Below are 21,083 nucleotides of genomic sequence, written 5' to 3' on the forward strand. Positions count from 1 at the left end.
TCCTCCCTCCCCACCCCATGAATCTATGCAATTTTCCGTTAATAAAAAAAATAAGAAAGGAACTAAGCTCTTCCTCAGAAATGTAGACATTAGCATACCCCCCCTAATACTTTAATCCCCATCATTGTTTATAATCGGGCTACACACAAGGTTACGCACAGTGCCGACTGATTTATGAATATATATATATTTTGTTGTTTTAATTGAAACGGCAACATTTAGGTTCCACCTTAACAGTGCACCTTAAAAGATTATCTCGGTTATTTCACAGGCACCGAGCCGGCACTAATAGTCCAAGGCAGATATTGAAAAGCAGCACAGGGCCAGGCAGATCTATTAGAAATTCCCATCCACGCGCCTCATACATATTGATTTCTGACACCAAGCAGCAGTGAAAGCCCCCGTGGGAATAATATATTTAGCAGGGTTCGCTGCGAGGAGGTCACAGAGTGCATACAGATTAGCTACAGAGGACCAAGGCACTAGTGTTGGAGCCAAATGCTAGATTTTATATCATTTTAATCTGAACTTTTATAATCCTTTTAGTTCTTCTTTCTCTGGATGGCAGAGGAAAGGCTCCTCCGCATGTATCATGCATCTTTTTTTTTGCTTTATTCCTCCTATAAATGTGCAAATGCTGTTGTAATGGGGAGGAAGGTATCCTTAGCATAAACAGGAAAAAGCACAAACAGATTTAGGGTCTATATGTAGGTACGTGTACTTGTGTATATAAGCATTATACATATATATATACATATATATGTGACTGCGTGTGGATAATAATGGTAATTTCAGCTGGACACATCTTTACTTGAAGGTTTCCTTCCATGGGGGGAGGCGGGAGGGGGCGTCTGTAAATCTCAGGCTCTAGCCTTAATGTGCAGAAATAAAGAGCCGTCGTAAGACCTTTTATTTTTATCCCACAGCTTAATTGAGCAGAAGTTGCATTTATGCTGTTGAGCCTCAGAAAGCAGCAACAACAACAAAAATACCTAAACAGTTTTAATTACCTTTCTGCGTATGTTGGTGGGGTGGAAGTGCCTCCTGGATTCGTGGGGAGGTGTTGGGGGCTGGAGGGGTTTCAGTGGGGGCAGGGGAAGGTTGGAGTTGACTCAATTTGACACGAGAGTGAAATGCGCTCCGACAACAAAGAAAACCAGGAGGTTGCGGCTAAACAGACACAAAAGCTCATGGGTGTCTTGTGCAAGAGAAACACACTGACTCCTTGTTTTGTTTTAAGGAAAAGTTCTCCATTCTTCCCCATAGCTGGACAATAAGCAGGTGCAGATTTTTCACTCTTCACCTCAAGTAATCAAACCCAAACTGCTGCCACCTGCCCCTGCACTCATATAGAGGGGTCAGCTGCATGTAGCTTCAGCAGGTAACTTCCTCATGGAGTTGTGTGGGACATGGAGCTGCCTCTGCCAAGGTCCCTGCTCCAGCCTGGGTGGTTGGAGTTGTTCCCTTTCCAGAAGTCCTGTCTGGCTCCTGCAGGGTGAGTACGGGCTTGAGGGGGGAAAGCAAAAACTCATTTGAGGTTTGTTTTCTGATTTGTTCCTGTTGTTCTTCAAGCCAGCAAGGTGCTGTGCTTTGTGCTAGGAGAGGCTGCAAGCGCTGCCTCAGAGATGTGAGTTGTCTGGTGTTTTTGGCAGTAGGGGCATTGTGTAGGGGGAAAACCATAAAAGCAATGCAAGACTGCCCCCTGCTAAATCTCACCCGTGCAGTGTGGGGCAAACAGGAGGTGAGCATGGTGGCTGGGAAGTGGGAGCCTGGGTCCCAGCCACCCACATACATGGCACCACGGCATGGGGGCTGTGGCAGCACAGCTGGGATGTCCTCAGGATATCTGGGATAAGGAGCAGGATGCTGGGTGCTGTACAGAGTGGGTTTGGTGCAGAGTCAGGTGCTGTTTTACCAGCTTGTGTGCTGCCCTCGTCTATACAGAGTGCTGCCAGCATTGTTGTGGTCAAACACTTGGTCACAACTCTGTTGTGGGTGGCTGGAGCTGGTTGGGGGTCCTCACCAGCAGAAGCACAAAAGGCAGTCCAGTCCTTCCCATCCGAAAACTGATGTCCCTTCAGTCCTACACATGTATCTTTAAGCTGTTTGGAAGGCATTTCTGCTTTGAACAGCAAGCTACAGTGAAGTCATCTGTACCTTCACAGTTGAGTCTTTGAATGTAGGATTTATTTCCAAGAGTGGATCCTCTGTTCCACTCTTGATACTTAAAAAGTCTCTTGAAAAGTCCCTGACCAGATCAACACAGGATAGGTGATACTAATCACCACTTGCTGCCCACCTGTACTCTTCATGGACACCCAGGTGCAAGCTCTTTGGCAACAGGTGCTCCTAATTGCAAGGGTGCTGCATCACAGCCACTATAGTCTCCTTACAGGCTTACTTACTGTTGGTCTTGTCTGTGGATGCCTCCTGAGAGCAAAGATAAATCTGCTTCTTTCTGGGTTTTTTGTAATCAGGAGAAAGATTCATAAGCGGTGAGGAAAGTGCAAACCAGCTGTGTCATGTCACTAGAGAGAGCAGAGCTCTTCTTGCCCTGTGCTTCAAAAGTGCCCTGCTTAGGTGCACCTCAGCGTCATGCTTTTGTCTTGTCTGCTGCTAAGCCTTCCCAGGCATCTGCAGGGGAAAGTCCCCCACTAAGGACAGCTGGCTAGTACCCATCTCTGTTGGCACAAGCTCCTATTTCTGTCAGTAGCTGTGCTGATCTTGGTGCTCATCAGTGGTCAGAAGTGGCAGTGGTGCACATCTTCCAGGTTCACAGGTGCACTGCCTCGAAAAATCCCTTTGCATCACACCTGCACTTTCTGTGGGCACCCACTCACAAGGGTGCTGTGCTGCAGTTAATGCACATACCTGTCCTAAAGGCAAGCTTTATGAAAATGGCACCAATGATCAGGTCCCTACAAAACCAGGAAGGCTGTCCTCTGAATCCTCATGTTATAAACCTAGGGCTGCTTTCCTGAGGCTCTGAATAAATCTGTCACACCAGTCTTGTTCTGTGACCCCCAGAGCAGGGTGTAAGCTGATGTCAAAGTTTGTTAGGGGCTACATCTTCCTACTGGAGCACTGGTGGGAGCAGGCACAGGACTTCACGGTCTACTGGTGGTGGCTGCTTGTAGTTACCACTGGTACATCCACCGTCTTCTTCTCAGGAGAGCTTTGGGAGAATTAACAATTGCTTTGCTGTGGCTCTAGAAAAAAGAAAAATACTTGGGAGCTGCGTAACAAGTGTAATCTGAATGCTCCGGGTTGGAAGAAAGGGATAAAACATGCTGCTGGTCGAGGAAGATTGATGGGAGTTTCCACAAGAAATATAGATTCTCCTTGTGGATTATGGGAAGTTTAGTTCTCCTTGTGCATCTCCAGCAACCACTTGGGAGGCTGGTGAGACAATTTATGGCTTTACTGACCATCCGTGTTCAGCCACTTGTCTCTGGTTTTGAACTGTACCTTGTGCCCTGTACATTGTCTCCGGAGGGCAAGGAAGACACATATGTAAGCTTTATGGTGTCAGAATGGCTTTGGTTTCTTGCCTTTTGCTTTGTACTCCTGAGCAGGTCCTTACCATGCCATAGAAACTGGTTTTCCATCTCTTGCTGCTGCTGCTTACTTTGTGATGCAAAAAGGCTCTGGTATTTCCATTGCAGATTTAATAAGTTAAAAGCCCAGAGTGCCACTGTTGCAGTGCACTATAGCCACAGGGCCTCTTAAGCTGGCAAAAACAAATCGCTGGCCAAGCATTCAGGAGACAACCAAAAATACCAACCTTCCAGGAAAAAAGCCAGTGGCAAATGCTAAAAGATTGGTTTGAAAACAACTCCAATGTGGCTTGTGATGTTGCTCTATGTACGTGCTACATCTCTGCCATGGTATGAGGTATCTGTTCGGATAATCAGACAAAAAGAGGTTTGACTATCAGTTTGTTAATGATAGTATTGTAGCTGGCACATTGCTGCTCCTACCTCAAAACCCAAACAAACAAAACCACAAAACACTGCCGAACAATGTTGATGCATTTATTCTTGCTTCTTATGGCCGGCTTCAATGACTGCAACCACATCTGAGCTGCTAGGCCTGCCCTAGAGGACTTTAAATGTGATCACCATCCCGTGTTTGTGCATCTTCCAAACATGATGTCTGCTCTGTGGTATTATGAAGTGGAAGGAAGCAGCCATCGTGCTCTCTGATTCTTAAAGGCTGAGAGCTACAATGGGACCAACAAAGCTGCTTGGTTTGAATCCCTCAGCCACCATTGGATCTTTCATGAAGCTTTGCATTTCAGTTAAGAAGAATCTCTTTAAATGGTGACACTAGCAAAGAAGTCTTTACATCAGATTGAACCTCCTGCACAATAACACTCAGTGTTTCTTATGAGTTGTGCTTGGTTAAGCCTAGTGCTGGCATTTTACGGAAGAGTTGAGTGGGAACTGCGTCCAGCCCCGTCCTTTGACATTTGGAAAACACTCGGCCCATGTTGCATCTGCACCGCTGGTGAGGTTATTCAGCTGAACAGCTGCCTGGAGCCAAGAGCCACCTGCAAATTTTGTTCTTTGAGCTGGAACTCAGCACTTAGGCACAATACAGGTGTTGCCAAGGACCTCACTTGTCAAATAAAATATTTATAAACCCTTAATTAAATTTGTCAAGATAAAATATTGGAATTTATCCTCTATTTACTACTGGATTCTTTAAGTTACAGCTGAATAAAACATATTCATTGACCTTAAACTAGTGGAAAGAGTGCCTGATGCAAAGCGTTTAGGAACGGGGGCATTTACAGCAACCACAGCTTGACCCATAACATTAAGGACACTGAATGGAAAACCACATTTTAGGTTTATATACCGCTTCAAGTAGCTGGCTGTACTTTTTGGTTTACTCAGGACTCCAGCCCAACACCAGTGCATCTATTCAGAAGCAATCTTGTTTGATCAGTGAGAACTTGGGACCTGATCCTGCTTAGATTTTTGAAGGTTTGTTTGTTTCTGTGTTTTTGTTTAATTTTTTAATTTAAGATCTCTGTCCAAGTGGCAATTAGACCCAGCATACTGAGGAGAGGTCATTGCTGGCACTTGGCCAATCTCTTCTACACAAATGCCCTGTTTCCTTCTGTGTCTGGAGGAAATGACTTTGCTTGTTCCTTAGTTGTGGTTGTCAAAATTGATGCTTTATCTTCCCACCTTGATAGTCCCCTGGAACAGTCTTTGTTGCTCCTTAGTGAGAAACATGTAAATCCTTGAAGGTGGCAGCTGTTTCACCTGAAAACTGATGGCACAAACCCTGTGTGTTGCTTCCCTGGTGCCAATCTGGAACCAGAAGCACAAATGGAGAGGTTCTGCAGGAGAGTAAAGGCTGCTGGTGGTGGGCATGGTCAGGAAGCTCCTGGAGCTCTGGCTGGAGATGGGCCCTTGTCAGGAATGAGAAAAATCTGTGTTCAGACCCGTTACCAGCTGCTGTGTGGGGGACTGATATTATTCATCTCTGTGAATCCAGACATGCTAACAATGAAGAGGGCTTTCCAAAACTCATGTATTTTGCTTGGTGTGTGTCCACATGCTTCAACACACATTCTTCCTCCTCTTTTGTTTTCCCCTTTTCTCTGCAAATTATTAAAACCTTAAGGTCTGTGGGCTGTGACAAGTGATGGATGGGTTGTGGGTGACACATCAGGGTGCGCATGGGCCCTGACGCTGCGACAGCAACCAGACTTGGCATTGCCCCTTGGAGAGCAAGGTAAAGCAAAAATAGCAGTGAAAAGGGGCATGCAAACTACCTGTATGTGCTCAGAGGTCTTGTCCCAGTGACACCGGAATTAATAAATTCTTCTTTGTCTTTTCTGTCCTGGTGGGAGTTCGATGGCTGCTTCCTTAGACCATTTTTTGAGTATTTGGACAAAACTCCCTACACACTTGTGCTGAGGCAATATTTATTTAATATCCAGTACTGTAATTAATTTCAAATAAAGTGGCCTTAGCTTTTCTGGCCTATAGATATGACCTCCTTAACACCACATTCCTGAAAGGTGCTTTCAGTTGTTGGGGGTCATCAACATTATCTAACAAAACTGGTCTAGTCGCAACTTCCCACGAGTATATTACAGTATTTGAGGGGATGTGTGATTTTTGTAGGGTTTTGTTTGTTGGTTTTGTTTTAATTTTTATAGTGCAGACCTGATTACTATTTGCATAATTGCCAATTAAACAAAGGTGGTAGGTTTTTTTTAAGTATTCGCTCCTCAGGATTTTTCCCTCTAGGAGTCCCCAGAAGATAATGTCAAAAATCCCCCAAACTGATTTTGAATTTCAAGGTGTTGGGACACTGTACATATGTTCCTCCTTGATGCAGACCATTGTGTTGGTCAACACAAATGCAACAGCCTAAGTTTTTATGTGGAGGACGAGAGCGAGCAGAGGCCAACGGGGCTGCATAAGCCCCTGCTCTTATGCCCCTGGCTTTGGAAGGGCTGCACCACAGCTGGATTCACATCTGGCGCATGCTTAAAAGTATCTGCACGCTCACCAGCTTCCTACTGTTTATACAGCTGAGTTTTAACACACCAAGCTTGTTCTGGGCTTTTGTCTCATCATGTGGTAAAAAGCTTGGGATTGTTGGTATTGCTTTTGGCACACTACTCTGAAGGCCAGGATATCAAGAAAATGAGCAGCATTGGTACTGGAGGAGTACCCTGTCCACATGGGCATCCCACCCCTTCTGGTTTCTAAGAACCAACTTGTTTTATATCCATATATTTATATTTGTTACGTATTTATGCATTTATGTGCATCCATATATATTATTGAGCAGTTCTAAGAGAGACAATGTTTTATTCTGATGTAGATACCTTTTTCTGTATCAACTACCACTCTGTGTGTAGTTTCAGCTCAGATTCGGGCAAGTAAAGGAAAATGATGAAAGCAAACAGCTGAAGTGTTGACCCCTACTTCTGTTGGAAAGGGAATGCAGTACAAGGTGGCCTTTGGCGTGCTGGAAACAGGTGTTTGAGACAGAAAGGAAAGAAAACAAGTGGATTTTATTAACAGGAAGTACTTTGTTTAAAATGTGAAGTTGGAAGCTGGGTTAGGAGGCTCAGAGTGTAAAACGATGTGGTTTGTAATTCATAGAAAGAAAAAGAACAGTGATGGACATCAATAAACTGTAAGACTTGGTAGATGAAACCTATGAGAAGTAGGGCTGTAGTTAGTGAGTAGAAAAGAAATACCATGGAGCTGCGGGGGCAAAATGACAAGGTCCAATGCATAAAATTTGATACAACCTGCAAATGACATAAAGAAAAGAAATATGTTCTGTGGCTATTTTAGTTACTTCTCATGATGACCAGGAAATGGTAGCCCACTGTTAAATGAGGTGGGACAGCCAGTAATAGGTGATGTCAAGAAGACAAAAGCACTCTATTTCTTTTTTTTCCTCCAGCTTTACCCATGTCATCACTGACAAACATTTTTTAGGTTGACAGTGTTCATCTCAGCAACGAGGAGGTCAAATTTAGGGTAGAAGAAGAAGACAGCAGGATATTTTCCACTAGACTGGGTCTGAGGGAGCTCAAAGAAACAGTCATTTAGCTGTTGGCAATTGTTTTTGAGAACTGGTGGCAAGTAGGGGAGGCTTCTGAAGCCTGCGAGAGGAAAACCAGAGTGCCCATCTTTGAAAAAAGGCAAAACCAAGGTGACCAAGAAGCTGTAGACCAGTCAGTCTACTTAGCACATGGAAAAATGCTGGAAGAAATAATCAAGCAAATTATTTATGAGCCTCTAGAATATAGCGTGGAGATAAGTAACAGCCAACAGGGATTTGTCAAGAACAAATCATGTCAAACTCACCTTATTTCCTCCTATGACAGGGCAATAAGCCTTGTGGAGAGGCAATGAATATCATATATCTTGGCTCTGTGAGGCTTCTGACATGGTCTCGCACCTCCCGCTCTCAATGCCATGGAGAAAGCTGCCCACCATGAGCTGTTACCCTTGGTGTCCCCTCTCTGTGGTGGGAGAAACTGAGTGCCCAGGGGTGTTTTTGTGAATCCCTTTGGGATGGGTGAGCGAGGACAAGGGGTGTCAAGGGGAAGGGAGGTGGGAAGTCAGGGGTTCAGCATGCTCATGGCAGGTGGTGGGGAGAGCTGGAGAAAAGGCGAAGTGGCTCAGTAAGGATGAGTGCCAAGGACTGGTTTTAAGTAGGAATAAATAGCACACATCCCAGGTGAGGAATCATTAGTGAAACAGTGGATCAACAGAAAAAAAAAGATCCACTGGGATTCGAGGGCATCACAAGCTGAACTGAAACTGCAGCTGTGGAAAAAGCAAATACCTCACTGGGCAAAGCAAAGTGGGGAAATCACAGGTGAGTGGGGATTTCTGCACCACTCAGTGCCAGAAAGGGCTCAGCTGGTGTTGTCTGCCCCACTTTGAGCACTGTCATTAAAGAAAAATATGAATTAATGGGGGAGAGATCAGCAGAGAGCACTGAGGGTGGTGTGTGGTCAGGGGAGCATGTCCAGCACAGGAGCGTGGAAAGAGTGGGGTTTATTTATTAGCGTGAGGCTTCCAAATGGTGGGTGCAGGATGGCGGGGGGTGAGATGATGCTTTCCTTGCTGCAGACAGGACCAAGAGCTGTGGCAGGAAGGGATCAGGAGGTTGGAAATGTGGGAGATGGGCGGTGAAGGTGCAAAGCACTGGAAGAAAGTGTGTGACCAGGGGAGGTGACAGGCCGGCTGCTGCAGGGAAAACTTTGGGCACGGCTGATCCCACTGGGTGAGCAGACAGGGTTGTCTCTGGGCTCCCTCTGGCCATTGTTTTGGGGGGAAGGAATTAGGGAGGAGGGTATTATTGTTTTTCCAAAGTTTCCGCTTCATCCTGGGCTGTGCTGTGCAAGGATGCTCTCCTGAAATCAGGGCAGGCAGCTGCTGCCTTGTCGGTGTTCGGGATACTCTTCTGTCCATGTGCTGAAACGAGACCTGTGTTAATCAGCACAAGGGGGAGATAATTAATTATTCTCAGCGCCTTCTCAGTGGAAACGTTAGAAAAGAGGGCTGAACCATCCCCACTGCCCCCCTTGTAATCCTATGCCACGGCTGGCTTTACTGGCTCTGAGGGGAAAAGAGGCGCATTTGCTTTCCCGCTGATACGGCGTTAAGCGTGCTCACTTCACAGGCGCGTGCAGATGAAAGTGTAATTGCATGGAAGGTGAATTGATTGCAATTAACCTCGGGACTTGGCCTCGGGCCGGGGTGTCCCAACCTTCCTCCCTGGTAAAGTGCCACCAGGGGCATAGCGCACGGCTGATGAATACGTGTATCATGGCATGAAATACATACGTTATGGGAGAAAGTACATAAATCATCTAGGAAAACACGTATTATACTGAAATGATCAAATTATAAATGAAGCACATAAATCATGAGATTACACCATTGGATTGTATCAGGGACCATAAATTATAGAGTGAAGCCTGAGGTTCACCAAGAGGTTCACAGAATAATGAAACGGGACTCGTATAACTTGAGGAAAATGCCGTTATCTCCATGAAATGCAAACGCGAATATCCAGCCCGACCCACATGTATTTTTGCAACGTCTTCTATCAGAAAGGCTCACAACAATAGGGCCAGTTAAGCACAATAAGCCCTGAGGAAGCATCCCCTGCCGAAGCAAACAACGATTATACATTAAAAAGCATGTTCGACAGATAAGTTTGTAAGGAAGATAAAAAGTCTCCAGCAGGGCTGATAGTTGGACGGCAAAGCTGCTCCGAAGGTTGGTGACACGCGAGCAAGCTGAAAAAGCCTGGCTGCTAAGTGCGAAAAATGGGAAGAGTTATTCTGTGAGCAGCTGCTTGATTTCCTATTGATGGAGAGCGCGGGGTGCTGGGGCTGGTGGGGCGCTCGGGATGGGAGCTGGAAATGGGCTCAGCAAGGCGCTGCCTTGCAGCTGCAGCAAGGCAATTAAAAGTTAACATGAAAAAAATTCAAATCAATACACTCTACAATTGGAAGCCAATGGAGTTCAGGGGGAAGAAAGGGGAAGGGGTTATTGAGTGCAGTCGTTTCTTACCTGATCTTCTGCTGCTTTTTGCTTTTGTTGGTGTATTTTCCCTTCCTTGCTCACTCCCAAAATGAATTTGCTTTTTAACCCCCCTCCCTTTGGTTGTTCCAACAGATACAATTCAGCAGAAGAAAGGCCAGTCCAATAAAATACTCCTTGTTTATTTTTTTCACGATACAGCTCTGTTATTAATTACACAGCTGTGAAAGAGGCCAGTTGTACTTTGTCTGCTGCTGGGATCCCATGTAACCAGACAAGTTGGGGTGTTGGTTTTTCTCCCCAGTTGGTCAGTGTGTGAATTATATTGGTGCTATAGGATAACTGTGGGATTAACACCTGTTCACAGCGTTGCTGAGCTGCGGTTACAGTTGGTGTGTGTGTACTAGGGGATTCCTTAGTTGTAAATAAAGTGCTTGACCTCTTTCATTCCTCAGGGCAAGCGTGAGCTGGAGCCAACCGAGCTTGCACACTGGGAATGGCTGGTTTATGGCTGACCCTGGAGGGGCACCGACTCGACCTGTTTCTGGCTGAAGATGTGAATAAGGGTGCAGAAGATGTCACAGGTGGGCAGCAAAGCAAACGTTTCAGAGAAAACACCTACCATGTTTCGTAGTTGTGCTGCTGTGACTGAAAGCAAGTTAATTTTCTTCATGCAGTTAGGAACTTTTATTTTTCACAGCTAGCATGGTTGTTTGGATTTAGTTTGAGAATAATAAGATAACACCCCAGGACAGAATTAATGTTTTGCTTCAAGTAATTTTCCAGTGTCTTTGAGTTGGAATGAAGAGAATGTTAGAACTTAATATAATCTTAGTTGTCTGGGAGACCAAGGTCTTTCTGGGCTTTCTATCTGCAGGTGTGAGGCAGCCAGGGAGGGGGGTATGGATGGGCAGACCTTGACTGGCATCTGGGCTGATCAGTGATACTGTGTGCCATTAGTGACATGCTTCACATTTAATAAGAGTTGGATTTTCTGGCTGGGGAGACCTGTTTCAGTTCTGCTCTGTTTTGTTTGAGTTCTGTTCGGGAGTTCCATTAGTTTGGCCTTTTTGCACTTGGCCTCTGGGCCCTTCTGCATTTTGGTCTTTTTCGCTCTCTCTCTGGGATCGGCTGTTCAGGACCAGGCTGCTCCTCCTGGGACTGGCTGCTCGGTGCGGATGAGTTCATGAGGAATTGCATTGCCAGCTTTTATATTCTATTTCTGGTAATATATATTATTTAAGTAGTGGTATGTTAGTGTTATTTTATTAAACTGCTTTTATTTCAATCCACAAGTTTCTCCTTTCCCTTTAGATTCTCTCCCCTACTGGGGGTGTGGGGAGGGAGGGAGCGAGCAGATATCACGGTTGTGATTGCTAGCTGGCCTTAAACCGTGACAGTAGTAGGTAGACATGATTTTTAATTGGCAAGTATACCAGATGCAGCACCGCTAATACGCAGTAGCAAAATCCATCTTCAATAGCAAAACCGGCTTCAAGTCAGCCGCTCAGCTCCTGTAAGCGAGGGCTCCCTGCTAATTTATTCTCTGTCAGCTTGGGATGGGAACCTGGGTTTGTATCATGGGAAAATAAATACGCTTTCAAGGAAAGAATGGGTTTTGGACTGCTAATCCCTGGGAGAGGGAGGGCTATGCTCAGCCTCCTAACCAAAATAAGTTGGTTAAAAATAAATAAATGGTTGAGCCTGCTAGGTATGAACATAATCATTTTACTATATGATCTATGCGTTTCATTAGTTGAGGTACACATTTCGCTATAATAAATGTGCTTCAGCAAATGATCTATGCATTTCTTTCCGGAATGTATGTGTTTCACTGGAAAGGTATGTGTTCATCAGCTGTGAGTAATGCTCCTAACGGCACCGCATTATATTGCTCGGCTGGTATCAGTGCAGCATTACACATCCATTCCCTTGCGGTCACGGGGACACAAGACAGCGCGCATCAGGCCCTGTCACTCCGTGTGGTGATGCTCAGCACCAGGGGACGTGGCACAAAGGAGGTGACATGGGAGGGCTTGTGGGCTCTAGATGGCCCTTCGCGTTTGTCTAGCAAAGAGGAGGGTGATCTATTTTGCTTCCCCAGCTCACCCCATGTAGTAGCATCTTTAGGCAGGCCAGTCCCAGCAGAGGCTTCAAGCCTCGAATTGCCTTCTCATGTGTTTTGGCATCACCGCTGCCTCTTGGAAATGGCCCCTGCCAGCACCCAAGGTGATTAAAACTACATGGATAATTGAGAAATATTTCCTAACTGCTTGATAATCAGTCCCCTCCCCCAGCGAGGCTCCTCGCCCATTACAGCATTGTTATTCGCTTGTAATGACATCGCTTATTACAGCAGAATACATATTAGTCTTGGCCACAGGACTAATGATTTGTATCTGAGCCTTCATTTTAAAATCACTTTTCATCAATACATTCATATTTATACATACAGCTTTATATAATTCATTACACATATTTCCCTTTACTGACCTATTTTGCCGTACCCTGTATCTATCACTGTAGATGCTACTCTGCTCTTCCAAAAAAATCCTGCCTTTTCTACTTTTCTGTTCATTAATATGCTCAGAAGCTGCAGTTACATGTATGTTTGTATTATCTTATAGTTTTCTCCCCTCCATCTGAAAATAAATGTTGATTCTGGAGAGGATTGTAAAATCTGAATGAATCTGAATTAATTAGGAGCTTTATTGGTGTTATGTAATGTCTGTTTCGACTTACCCAGTATATGTTTTCTGATTAGTTCCACTTGCTTTCTCTCTCTCTCAAAAAAAAAAAAAAAAAGAAATTAAACATTTCATAGCGTGTCATTTGGTAGCAGCAGTTTGAAAAGAAACCATTTCTGATGGAACTAGTTCAGTGCTGAAATAAGGGCTGAGTGTAGCTCATGCTCCAAACTGGGTCAGCCGGGAACACTGGAGACCATTAAGAGATCTGGAGTGTCTGTTTTCCACGAGGGAATAAATATTTTGGGTCAGGCCCTCAGCAAGTATGAGTTAGAATAGGTCACCGATTTATAAGCAGCTCCGGATATATGTCGTTATATGCACCTTGGTAATGCACCAGACACCGAGCAACAGGATCATCATTAAGGGCCTCATTAAGGGTGGATAATAATAGTCTCTTTTGCTTGGTAATTTGGGAAGGACAGTGTCACAGATGAGCCTGCTGCTTTGGATGCTTTTGTCACCCCTTGGCACCTGTGTTAGTTTGGTACCTGTGGGCATAAGGAAAGGGGAGATCACCCTGTGCCAGGCTCTGTGTGAGGTCCCAGCTCAAAGGACCCAAACCAGGGAGGAGAATGGGGCTGGGAACATGGCCCTGGGGCAGGAGCAATGAGCTCAGGGCTGCAGTGGGGGTCCCACAGGGTGTCCCATCACTTCTGGACACCGCAGCTGGTGCAGCTGCCCCGGTGGGAGCTTCTCATGGCCATTGTCCCCAGTGGAGGGGACCTGGCTGGAGCAGAGTGGGCTCCTTGAAGCTGAACCTCGAGTCCCACCCTCGTACACGCGGGTCATGTGTGGAATGTCTTCAGGTACCTCACAATGGCTTTGGGCCCGTGGCTGTGGAGCTTGATATGGGGTGTGAGGGGAAAGCGGGGCTGAAGGCGCTGTCGTGGGTGAACGTCACAGCCACTGTGGTTGATGGACCTACCACGGGAATGCCGACGGTCTGTAGCATCTTCCTTCCTTCTCAGAAAGATGTTGGAAGATGCTCTTGCTTCCTCCCCAAACAGCACAGCTCCCAGCTTATCTTCTCCATCAGCTTTTTTCCCCATCCTATATTTCATTCTGGGCTTGCGGGGCACATCAGGATACCTGCCAAATATTTGCTGAATCAGGACTCTGATTTGTGTTCTGGCTTCTCCGTACTCATTTGCTGACTGTAACTTTTTGCGTATACTCTGGGACATGCTTTTTTAATTTGCTGCGAATTGCCGTATCCTTTTCAGATGTTTTTGCTACCATAGCATTATGGTTATGAAATGAAGTTCAAAGAACACTGGTGGGAAGAAGATAGAGTGAAGCATTACTTTGGCTTGTAAAACATCTATAGGTTTTGAAAGTAAAGAAAATAAGAAGGGGGGAGGGAATGAGATTATACAGATGGCCACAAATCCTAAATTACCCTGGTGTTTTGGTCATTGGCTGCAACTCCAATGGGGGGATAAATCAATTTGCAGCAGCTGCAGACAGCCAGCTGAGTTAGGGCCGGCACAGCTTGGCTGGAGAGGCACAGTAAAAGTGAAGCGGCTGCGGTCACAGGAGGTTTCCTGAAGGTGCAGAGGGACAGGGAGGAAATTAATCCATGAAACGATATTCCAAGTTAGCCTGCCATTCTGATGAATTCAAATGTATATGTGGTGCATGCGATTTGCAAACCACGTGTTCCCGCCTCTTTCCAGTCTCCAAAAGTAACGCAGAGTGAAGGAGGTTGTAGCCGTCCGCATTCGCTTTCTTTGTTGCAGTCAACTGCTTCTTATTAGAATGTGATTCAATGTGCGTGGCAGCAGTAAAACTACCAGTTTTGTGTTCTTTTAATCTCAAATGAAAGCTAAACTTGGTTTTCCAAAAAGCTAAGACCAGCTGTGATCTAATACAAGATTCTTGAAAGCCATAATGCTGGGCTCTTGTCAGGGTAGAAGATCTTTAGTAATAGTGTCCTAGGTTGACAAGATAAAGTATTTATACTGAGAAAATGTCGGGTTTTTTTTAAACCATGGCAAGAATATTGTGTAAACTGCAGTTGTTCTGCCTCTTGCTGTAGTTTCCTTTACTTTTTTACCTCATATGCAGGTAATTTTGCAATGTATCAGAGATCCTCAAAATAGCCTGAATTATCACTGTGTTGCTCTTATCCTTTTTGCTTTCAGTCTACAAGGAACAGCTGCAATTGGTTAATGATTGGCTAATATTTGTCACAGCCCGTCTTTTCTGCAAATCCATTTTCGGTGTGTGATAATCACATGCTATTGTAGACCTATGGCCGCAAAAGGGTTGAACAACCTACTCAACGCATCCATATAATGGGTGGCATTCTCATGCCAAATGATTTCGAAGTACTATCAGTGCCAAATATATTTCTGGCTTTAAATGCTGTTTTCCCCCCTCATTGTGCATATAAGCTTTGCTTTCCATGCCATAATTCAGTGTTTGGAGTGGCTAATGATGGCTGATGACGATGCATTTTAATACATCTAGTGGGTGAATACATGTATAAGTTGCTCCCTACCTCCTGTTCTTCTCCCCATGTCAAGTTTTTCAGATCTCTTTTGTGAACTACTTGAATACATCATTTATAAGGACTGCTTAGTGAAACCTTATTGATTACACCTCAGATCTTGATAGACTAATATCCCAGTTGAAAACTATGATTTATTAAATTTTTTGGAGTAGTAACTAACACTAATAGGGCAGGGTTTTGTGGGACAAACCCACAGAAGAGTGAAAATAGTAGGGTTTTCCCTACCTGAACCAAGAGTATCGAGGAAAAAGATCTCATGGAGGACTTCGTTACCAGAAAAGATTTGACAGAACACACAGATACCGTCCAGGGCTTTCAGAGGTGTTGGTATGGGGTTCTCCACCACTGTAGGAGAAAAAATCTCTGTGTTCAAGGCTTCTGTTGCTGTCTGAGCAGGATGATGCACAAACAAGTAATCCCAGAGAGGGCTCCTGTTGGGAAACAAGGCTGTGCTGTCTGCTGGTTGGATTCCCCAAGGAAAAATTGCTGGTGGGTCACACAGGTTTGGAGGCCAATGTTTGAGAATAGGTCATCCTGATAAAGAGATTTCCAGAAATTCACAGTCTCTGGAGGCTGGTGGTTATTCCAGAGGGGCAAAGTGGGGGAGCTGAAGGGCTTCAAAGGGCAGCAGCTACATCTTCATGGCTAGAAGTTTCACCTGGTTACCAGCACTGATGGATTACTCAGGCTAAAGTTCCTTTATGTATTGTATTATGATTACTATTATTGTTATTATCATTAATTTTGAGGCAGGAACTGTAGGGGTCACATGTATGTATCCCACAATTAGGATTTTAATGAGATTTAAGCCCTCAACAAAGAGGACAAAGCATAGGAATTTGTGAGGCTGCTCTTTTGTAAAGCCATTTGGGCCTTATATCAAAAGCTCTCTCATATGTGCTAACAAAGAACAAGGATTCAATTCCATGGGCCTTTCTAAGGGTGGGAAAAAACCCCAATAGTCCTCAGTGTCCGGTGATGAGCTTTGAGCTGAGTGTTCACGGCAAGACCAGGGAGCTCTTATTAAACTCCATTTGGTGTCCGAAATACTATTCGGAGCATGAGGCTGCTCCAAAAACATACAGTTATGTCACAGTAATCAAATCCATGTTTCCACCTGCAATTTGCAACTGAATTTGGATGGGGTTTTTGTATAAGCAACTGTCTCACACCAGTAATGCAGGTTGATTAATTCAGGGGATAACATGGTGCTACGTTACCCTTACAGCACGGTTACTGCCTGGGTTTGCTCCAAGAGGAACCCCACATAATTAACATGACTCTCACCCTTTCACTTTTAACATGCTTCCTAATTAAACTCTCCAGGATCTGAACTTCGCTTTCTGGCTGCAGTGGCTGCAAAATGATTTATCCCCTGATGATGGTCACTAGTGCCAACCTTGCTGTCAGGGAAGCACGCTGATGCATTTAACGCTTTGAATTATTTTATCCCTCCTCCTCTCCTGTTGAAGTATAGAGGTCTGGCACAAAAACTTAACATTTCAAAGCCAGAATGTAAATGTGCAAATGTATCTATAGACCATCTCTTACCCATTTGTGTATAAGGCACATATACATGAGAAATTATAAGGATGCATATAAAAAGCCTTTGACCTGTAAATAGCCCATCTTCTTTAAAATCTGCAATTTGCAGATTAATTAAACCTAATAGATGTAATGAAACGCAAAGAGAGCCAATTGCTTTGTAGAGATTTATTATTGATTGGTACGCTAAGCCAGCTTCAGTGGATTTTAAACAATTATCGTCAACAGATAAATTTCTGCAATAACTGTTTTATGTATAAACAGATCAGACTGAGGTACAAAGTCTAGCTACGTATATAGTGGATAATTAAAAAACCCCACCTCATTTGTATTTACAGAGCACCTCCAGATCTTTGGCCGAAAGGTGCTGTTTACACAACATTATTTTAATTTCACATGACAAATGTGCTACCGCGAAGCCAAACATTCATCATGACCCACGTGTGCTTTCCCCTCTGTGGGGAGAAGCACCATTGACTACTGACACTGGCTCTCCGCAGATAACACCGGCTGGGGAATAGCAGTGGTTTCCTGGAGAAATCCCATTCCCAAAATCCTTTCTGCAGGTGTGCCCAGGGACTGGGGGGCCCCAGGTACCCCAGCCCCCAAATTGGGCTGGGCTGCCGCTTCCCAAAGCCACGATTCCCCGGCTGGTTTGAGTCGCGTCCATCCCGCCTGCCCGCATCCATCGCGGCTGCCAAAATGGGCAGGACGTGGAGCTGGCGATGATGAGGAGGGATCACATCAATCCCCCGAGCCAGCAAGCAGGGTTTCCTAATTGTCAGCTGCGCTGCTCTGGGCTTGTTTAAAATAATTAGAGTGCGGCAGCTTAAACAGACTGGGGGGGTTGGGATTGCTTTTTTTTCTTAATCCCTCCGTGTGGATTTTTATCGGTTGCTATCAGGTCCCTGCTCATTTTGACACCGTCACTCTGCCAGGCAGGGGGTGGGGAGGGGGGATGTGGCGCGGGAAGGAAGGTATTATATTTTAAGTACACGAACGCAGCCAGAAAGAAACAGGATGAACCAGCGCTAATGTACGTGGTGGATGGAAACAATACACCCAACACATCCAAACTGTATTATTTAGAAAAAATATAAAGGGGGAGAGGAAGAGAAAAATCTGCGTTCTCCTCTTTTTCCTCCAAGAGGGCTAGCTGAAATCTTTCTTAATTACCGCTTGTTTCAATGACAGAATTGTAATTTATCATTTAGTTGTAATTTGACATATGTTCACACCTTTGCCATTTCCAATTTCCTCCTTCACTCTAATTGTCTGCCTGGCTCGCCTGTCACGCGCGCCTCCCGGGATTAATTCGAGCTGTCTGTCTGCGGCGGGGCTGCGTGACAGTGTCAGTGCGCACGGCGCTCAGCCAAGGCATCACCCGGCCGTCACGCTCCTGCCCCGCCCCGGCCCCGCTCTTTATTGTTTAGCCCTTTTTTTTTTTTTCGGCATTTTTGACTTTTTGGGTTTGTTTTTGTTGGTTTTTTTTTATTAGAGTCTAATTACGCTCCCCGGCTGTCAGCTGAAACCTTGCCGTAATGAGTGGGAGGGGGCCCTGGCAGCGGGGATGCAGGGACCGGTAGATGTCTCTCACTCTGCCTCGAAAATACACCCAGCTTTAAATGCTCTGCCTTCATTTTCCTCCACGGCTGTTTATGCTCCTCTCTCCTGCTGACGTGGCCTCGACAGAGCTATTGCACCCTCTTTCCTTGGCTTTTGGTCCCCCTAGTCCTTCTCTCTCTCTTTAAGGTGCCGCATCCTGGCCCTTCCCTCCTTCTTTAACGTGCCTCATCCCGCTTCAGCATCACCTTACAACAACCTTTGCGTGGCCAGGTCCTGCTCCAGCCCTGTGCAACTCTGCTCACCAGGGATGAATTTGGCCCAGGGTGTGTTTGCTTGCTGAGGATGGTAATATAACAGGGAATGGCACCATATGCTCAGCATGTGAGAATACACCGTGGCTAAAAATTAACCTGCCAGAAGCTGCTTGGGTCACCCAGGATGTGCGCAGCACCTTTCCCCATGGCCAGCCCTCACGTTGAGCTGATTTCCTCATCTGTCTAAATGTGCAGTGTGCGAGACTGCATGTTTTCATCAAGGAAAGCGATATTATTTCTCTAAAGCACTGGAAAATGACACCAAAGATTAGGATCTCAGCCGTGCTTTTCATGGGCATGGGCTGAATTCACACCATGACTCGTGACCCTTTTCTCCATCCCAGCCAAATTTCTCAGAGCTCCTCTTACAGATAAAGAAGGCTGAAGAAAGCTGCTTGGCGAGGCTGCTGCTATGGTTTTTTGATTTATCTTTCAATCTTTGCCCGAGAGGACAGGGAACATCAATTCTTTTCCCATTTTTCCTGGGGGATTGTTTCCGTGAGCGCGGGCACGTGGGCCAGGGCTGTTTGCAGATGTTTCACAAGAACAGGTCCAGCCCCAGCCACAAAAAAGGAACTCTTGTCCCCCAAGAGAAATGTGGCTCCACCAAGCAGCTGAGCAGATACTTGGACAGTTTGAGGGCAGAAAGCAGGCGTCGCTCTCTGGTTTGATTATCAGCATCTTCTGTTGTGCATCCCTCCAAAATCCACACACCTTCCACTCTTCCCTTCACGTTTCTTTTGGTACCCCAGTAAAGAGATGTAAAGCGAGGAAAGGAAGTAAACTACCTGTTTGGAAATACTGAACAAAATTGTTTTAAAAAACAAATAAGTCAAATATTTATTCATTTTCCAGTGATTTAAAATCTCCTGTTCATCGATACCTGGAGGGGCAAAAGAGAAACTCACAGAAACCGCAGTAAATTGACCAACATCATCCCCCATGCTGGGGATGTGGATGCTGGAGGAGGTGAATTTTGGAGCAGGCTCATCTACACTGCATACTGCGTGCCCAGGCTCTGCACGCAACCTCTGTGAACAGCAAGCTCTCACCGTTGCCTTTGTTTTTATCCGTTCTTCTCAAAGGCGTAGCCTTAGGTAACTGCTTTAAGCCCAGTTCTGATGGCTCAGAGTGCCTTCATAGATGCCTTAAATATATACAGTTAAGAGAATACCCTGAAAATGCAAACCTATCTAATTGACGCAATTCCTCTCTCCCTAAAATTAGCCCGAACCCCTCGCTCTGGGCCATCCTGAGCCTTTCCCAGTGTCACCTTGGCAACACACCAGAGAGTGCGAGCTGAAGGTCAGCACATCTTGGTGCTTTCAAATCCCAAAGGGATTAATTTCAGATCCAAGGGACACTGCAGAGCGGGGGAAACCCCAACCTAAACCACCACCCCAGTTTAACTGGGGACAAAGAGAGCAGCAGTTGGTGGCACTGTGAGAGGTCGGCAAGGTGTTGCCTTTCGAGACCGCTGGCTCGGGAGGCAGAAACGCTCCTCAGGTACACAGAGCAGCCAACACAGTGCTGCTGGAAAATATTTAATGTCTTGTAGGAGACAAGACTGAATGGATTTACATTTATTTAGATATTTTTTTTCCTCCCTTTCAATATCTGCTTCCTACACCACTGACCTTTTAGAATTGTTTCGGTACTTACTGACTTGTTCTCTGTGTGCTGCTGTTGAGCGGGGGTTTTATCTTCCAGCTTCCTGACTTTTGCCGCCTAGGACGGCTGGCTTTCTCGGACAGTTTAGTTTGAACACCAGGGGTTTTTTGAGGTGTCTGCAAACTTTTAGGAGCCGGAATTTCTGGCTGCCTTACCTGCCAAATTATGGGCAACTTGTCAAAATGCTAAGTGCCTCAAAATGACTCCTAAAAAAAGAAGCTCCTCCAAATACTTAGTCACCCGCTCCAGCCTTGGTCTAAAGACTGGGGTAGGTGGTGCTTATTAGATCTTCGCTGTATTTATGGGCTATTTCATATATTGGAGCTATTTCACTGGAAATGGTGTTGGAAGTCAATGTGCTCATTAGAAGTCGTTGCTAAGTGCTTTTGAAAATTGACTTTCTTTTTTTCAGTTCTCCTAGCTATCAATTTTGGTTTTGTTTCAGGCCTGGCTTCCTGAGGCCTTATTCATTAATAGATAAGCAGTGATAAGTAGGTTATGAGCATACAGTATCATCTTCCATGCTGGCGTAACCAGTGCACATCCTGCCTAGAAATAAATCTGGTTTTTCAAGGATGGGGAGCTCCTTGAGCTCACAGAGGGTCTCTGAAAACACTTTTGCTGTATCTGCCACAAGACTGACAAACTCCAAATGGGAAGGAAGGAGTCG

General features: G+C 45.3%; 1 protein-coding gene across 2 annotated transcripts in view; it reads left to right on the top strand.

Moving 5' to 3' along the window:
• Positions 1–21,083, top strand: part of CXXC4 (CXXC finger protein 4) — a 102,294-nt gene that overhangs the window by 36,420 nt on the left and 44,791 nt on the right. For both annotated transcript variants that reach the window (XR_010472580.1, XR_010472581.1), the window contains exon 3: positions 10,508–10,636. The gene's annotated coding sequence lies outside the window, so the exon portion shown is untranslated. The remainder of the gene's footprint in view (positions 1–10,507; positions 10,637–21,083) is intronic.

Source organism: Columba livia, chromosome 4 (genome assembly GCF_036013475.1).
Source record: "Columba livia isolate bColLiv1 breed racing homer chromosome 4, bColLiv1.pat.W.v2, whole genome shotgun sequence".
NCBI lineage: Eukaryota > Metazoa > Chordata > Aves > Columbiformes > Columbidae > Columba > Columba livia.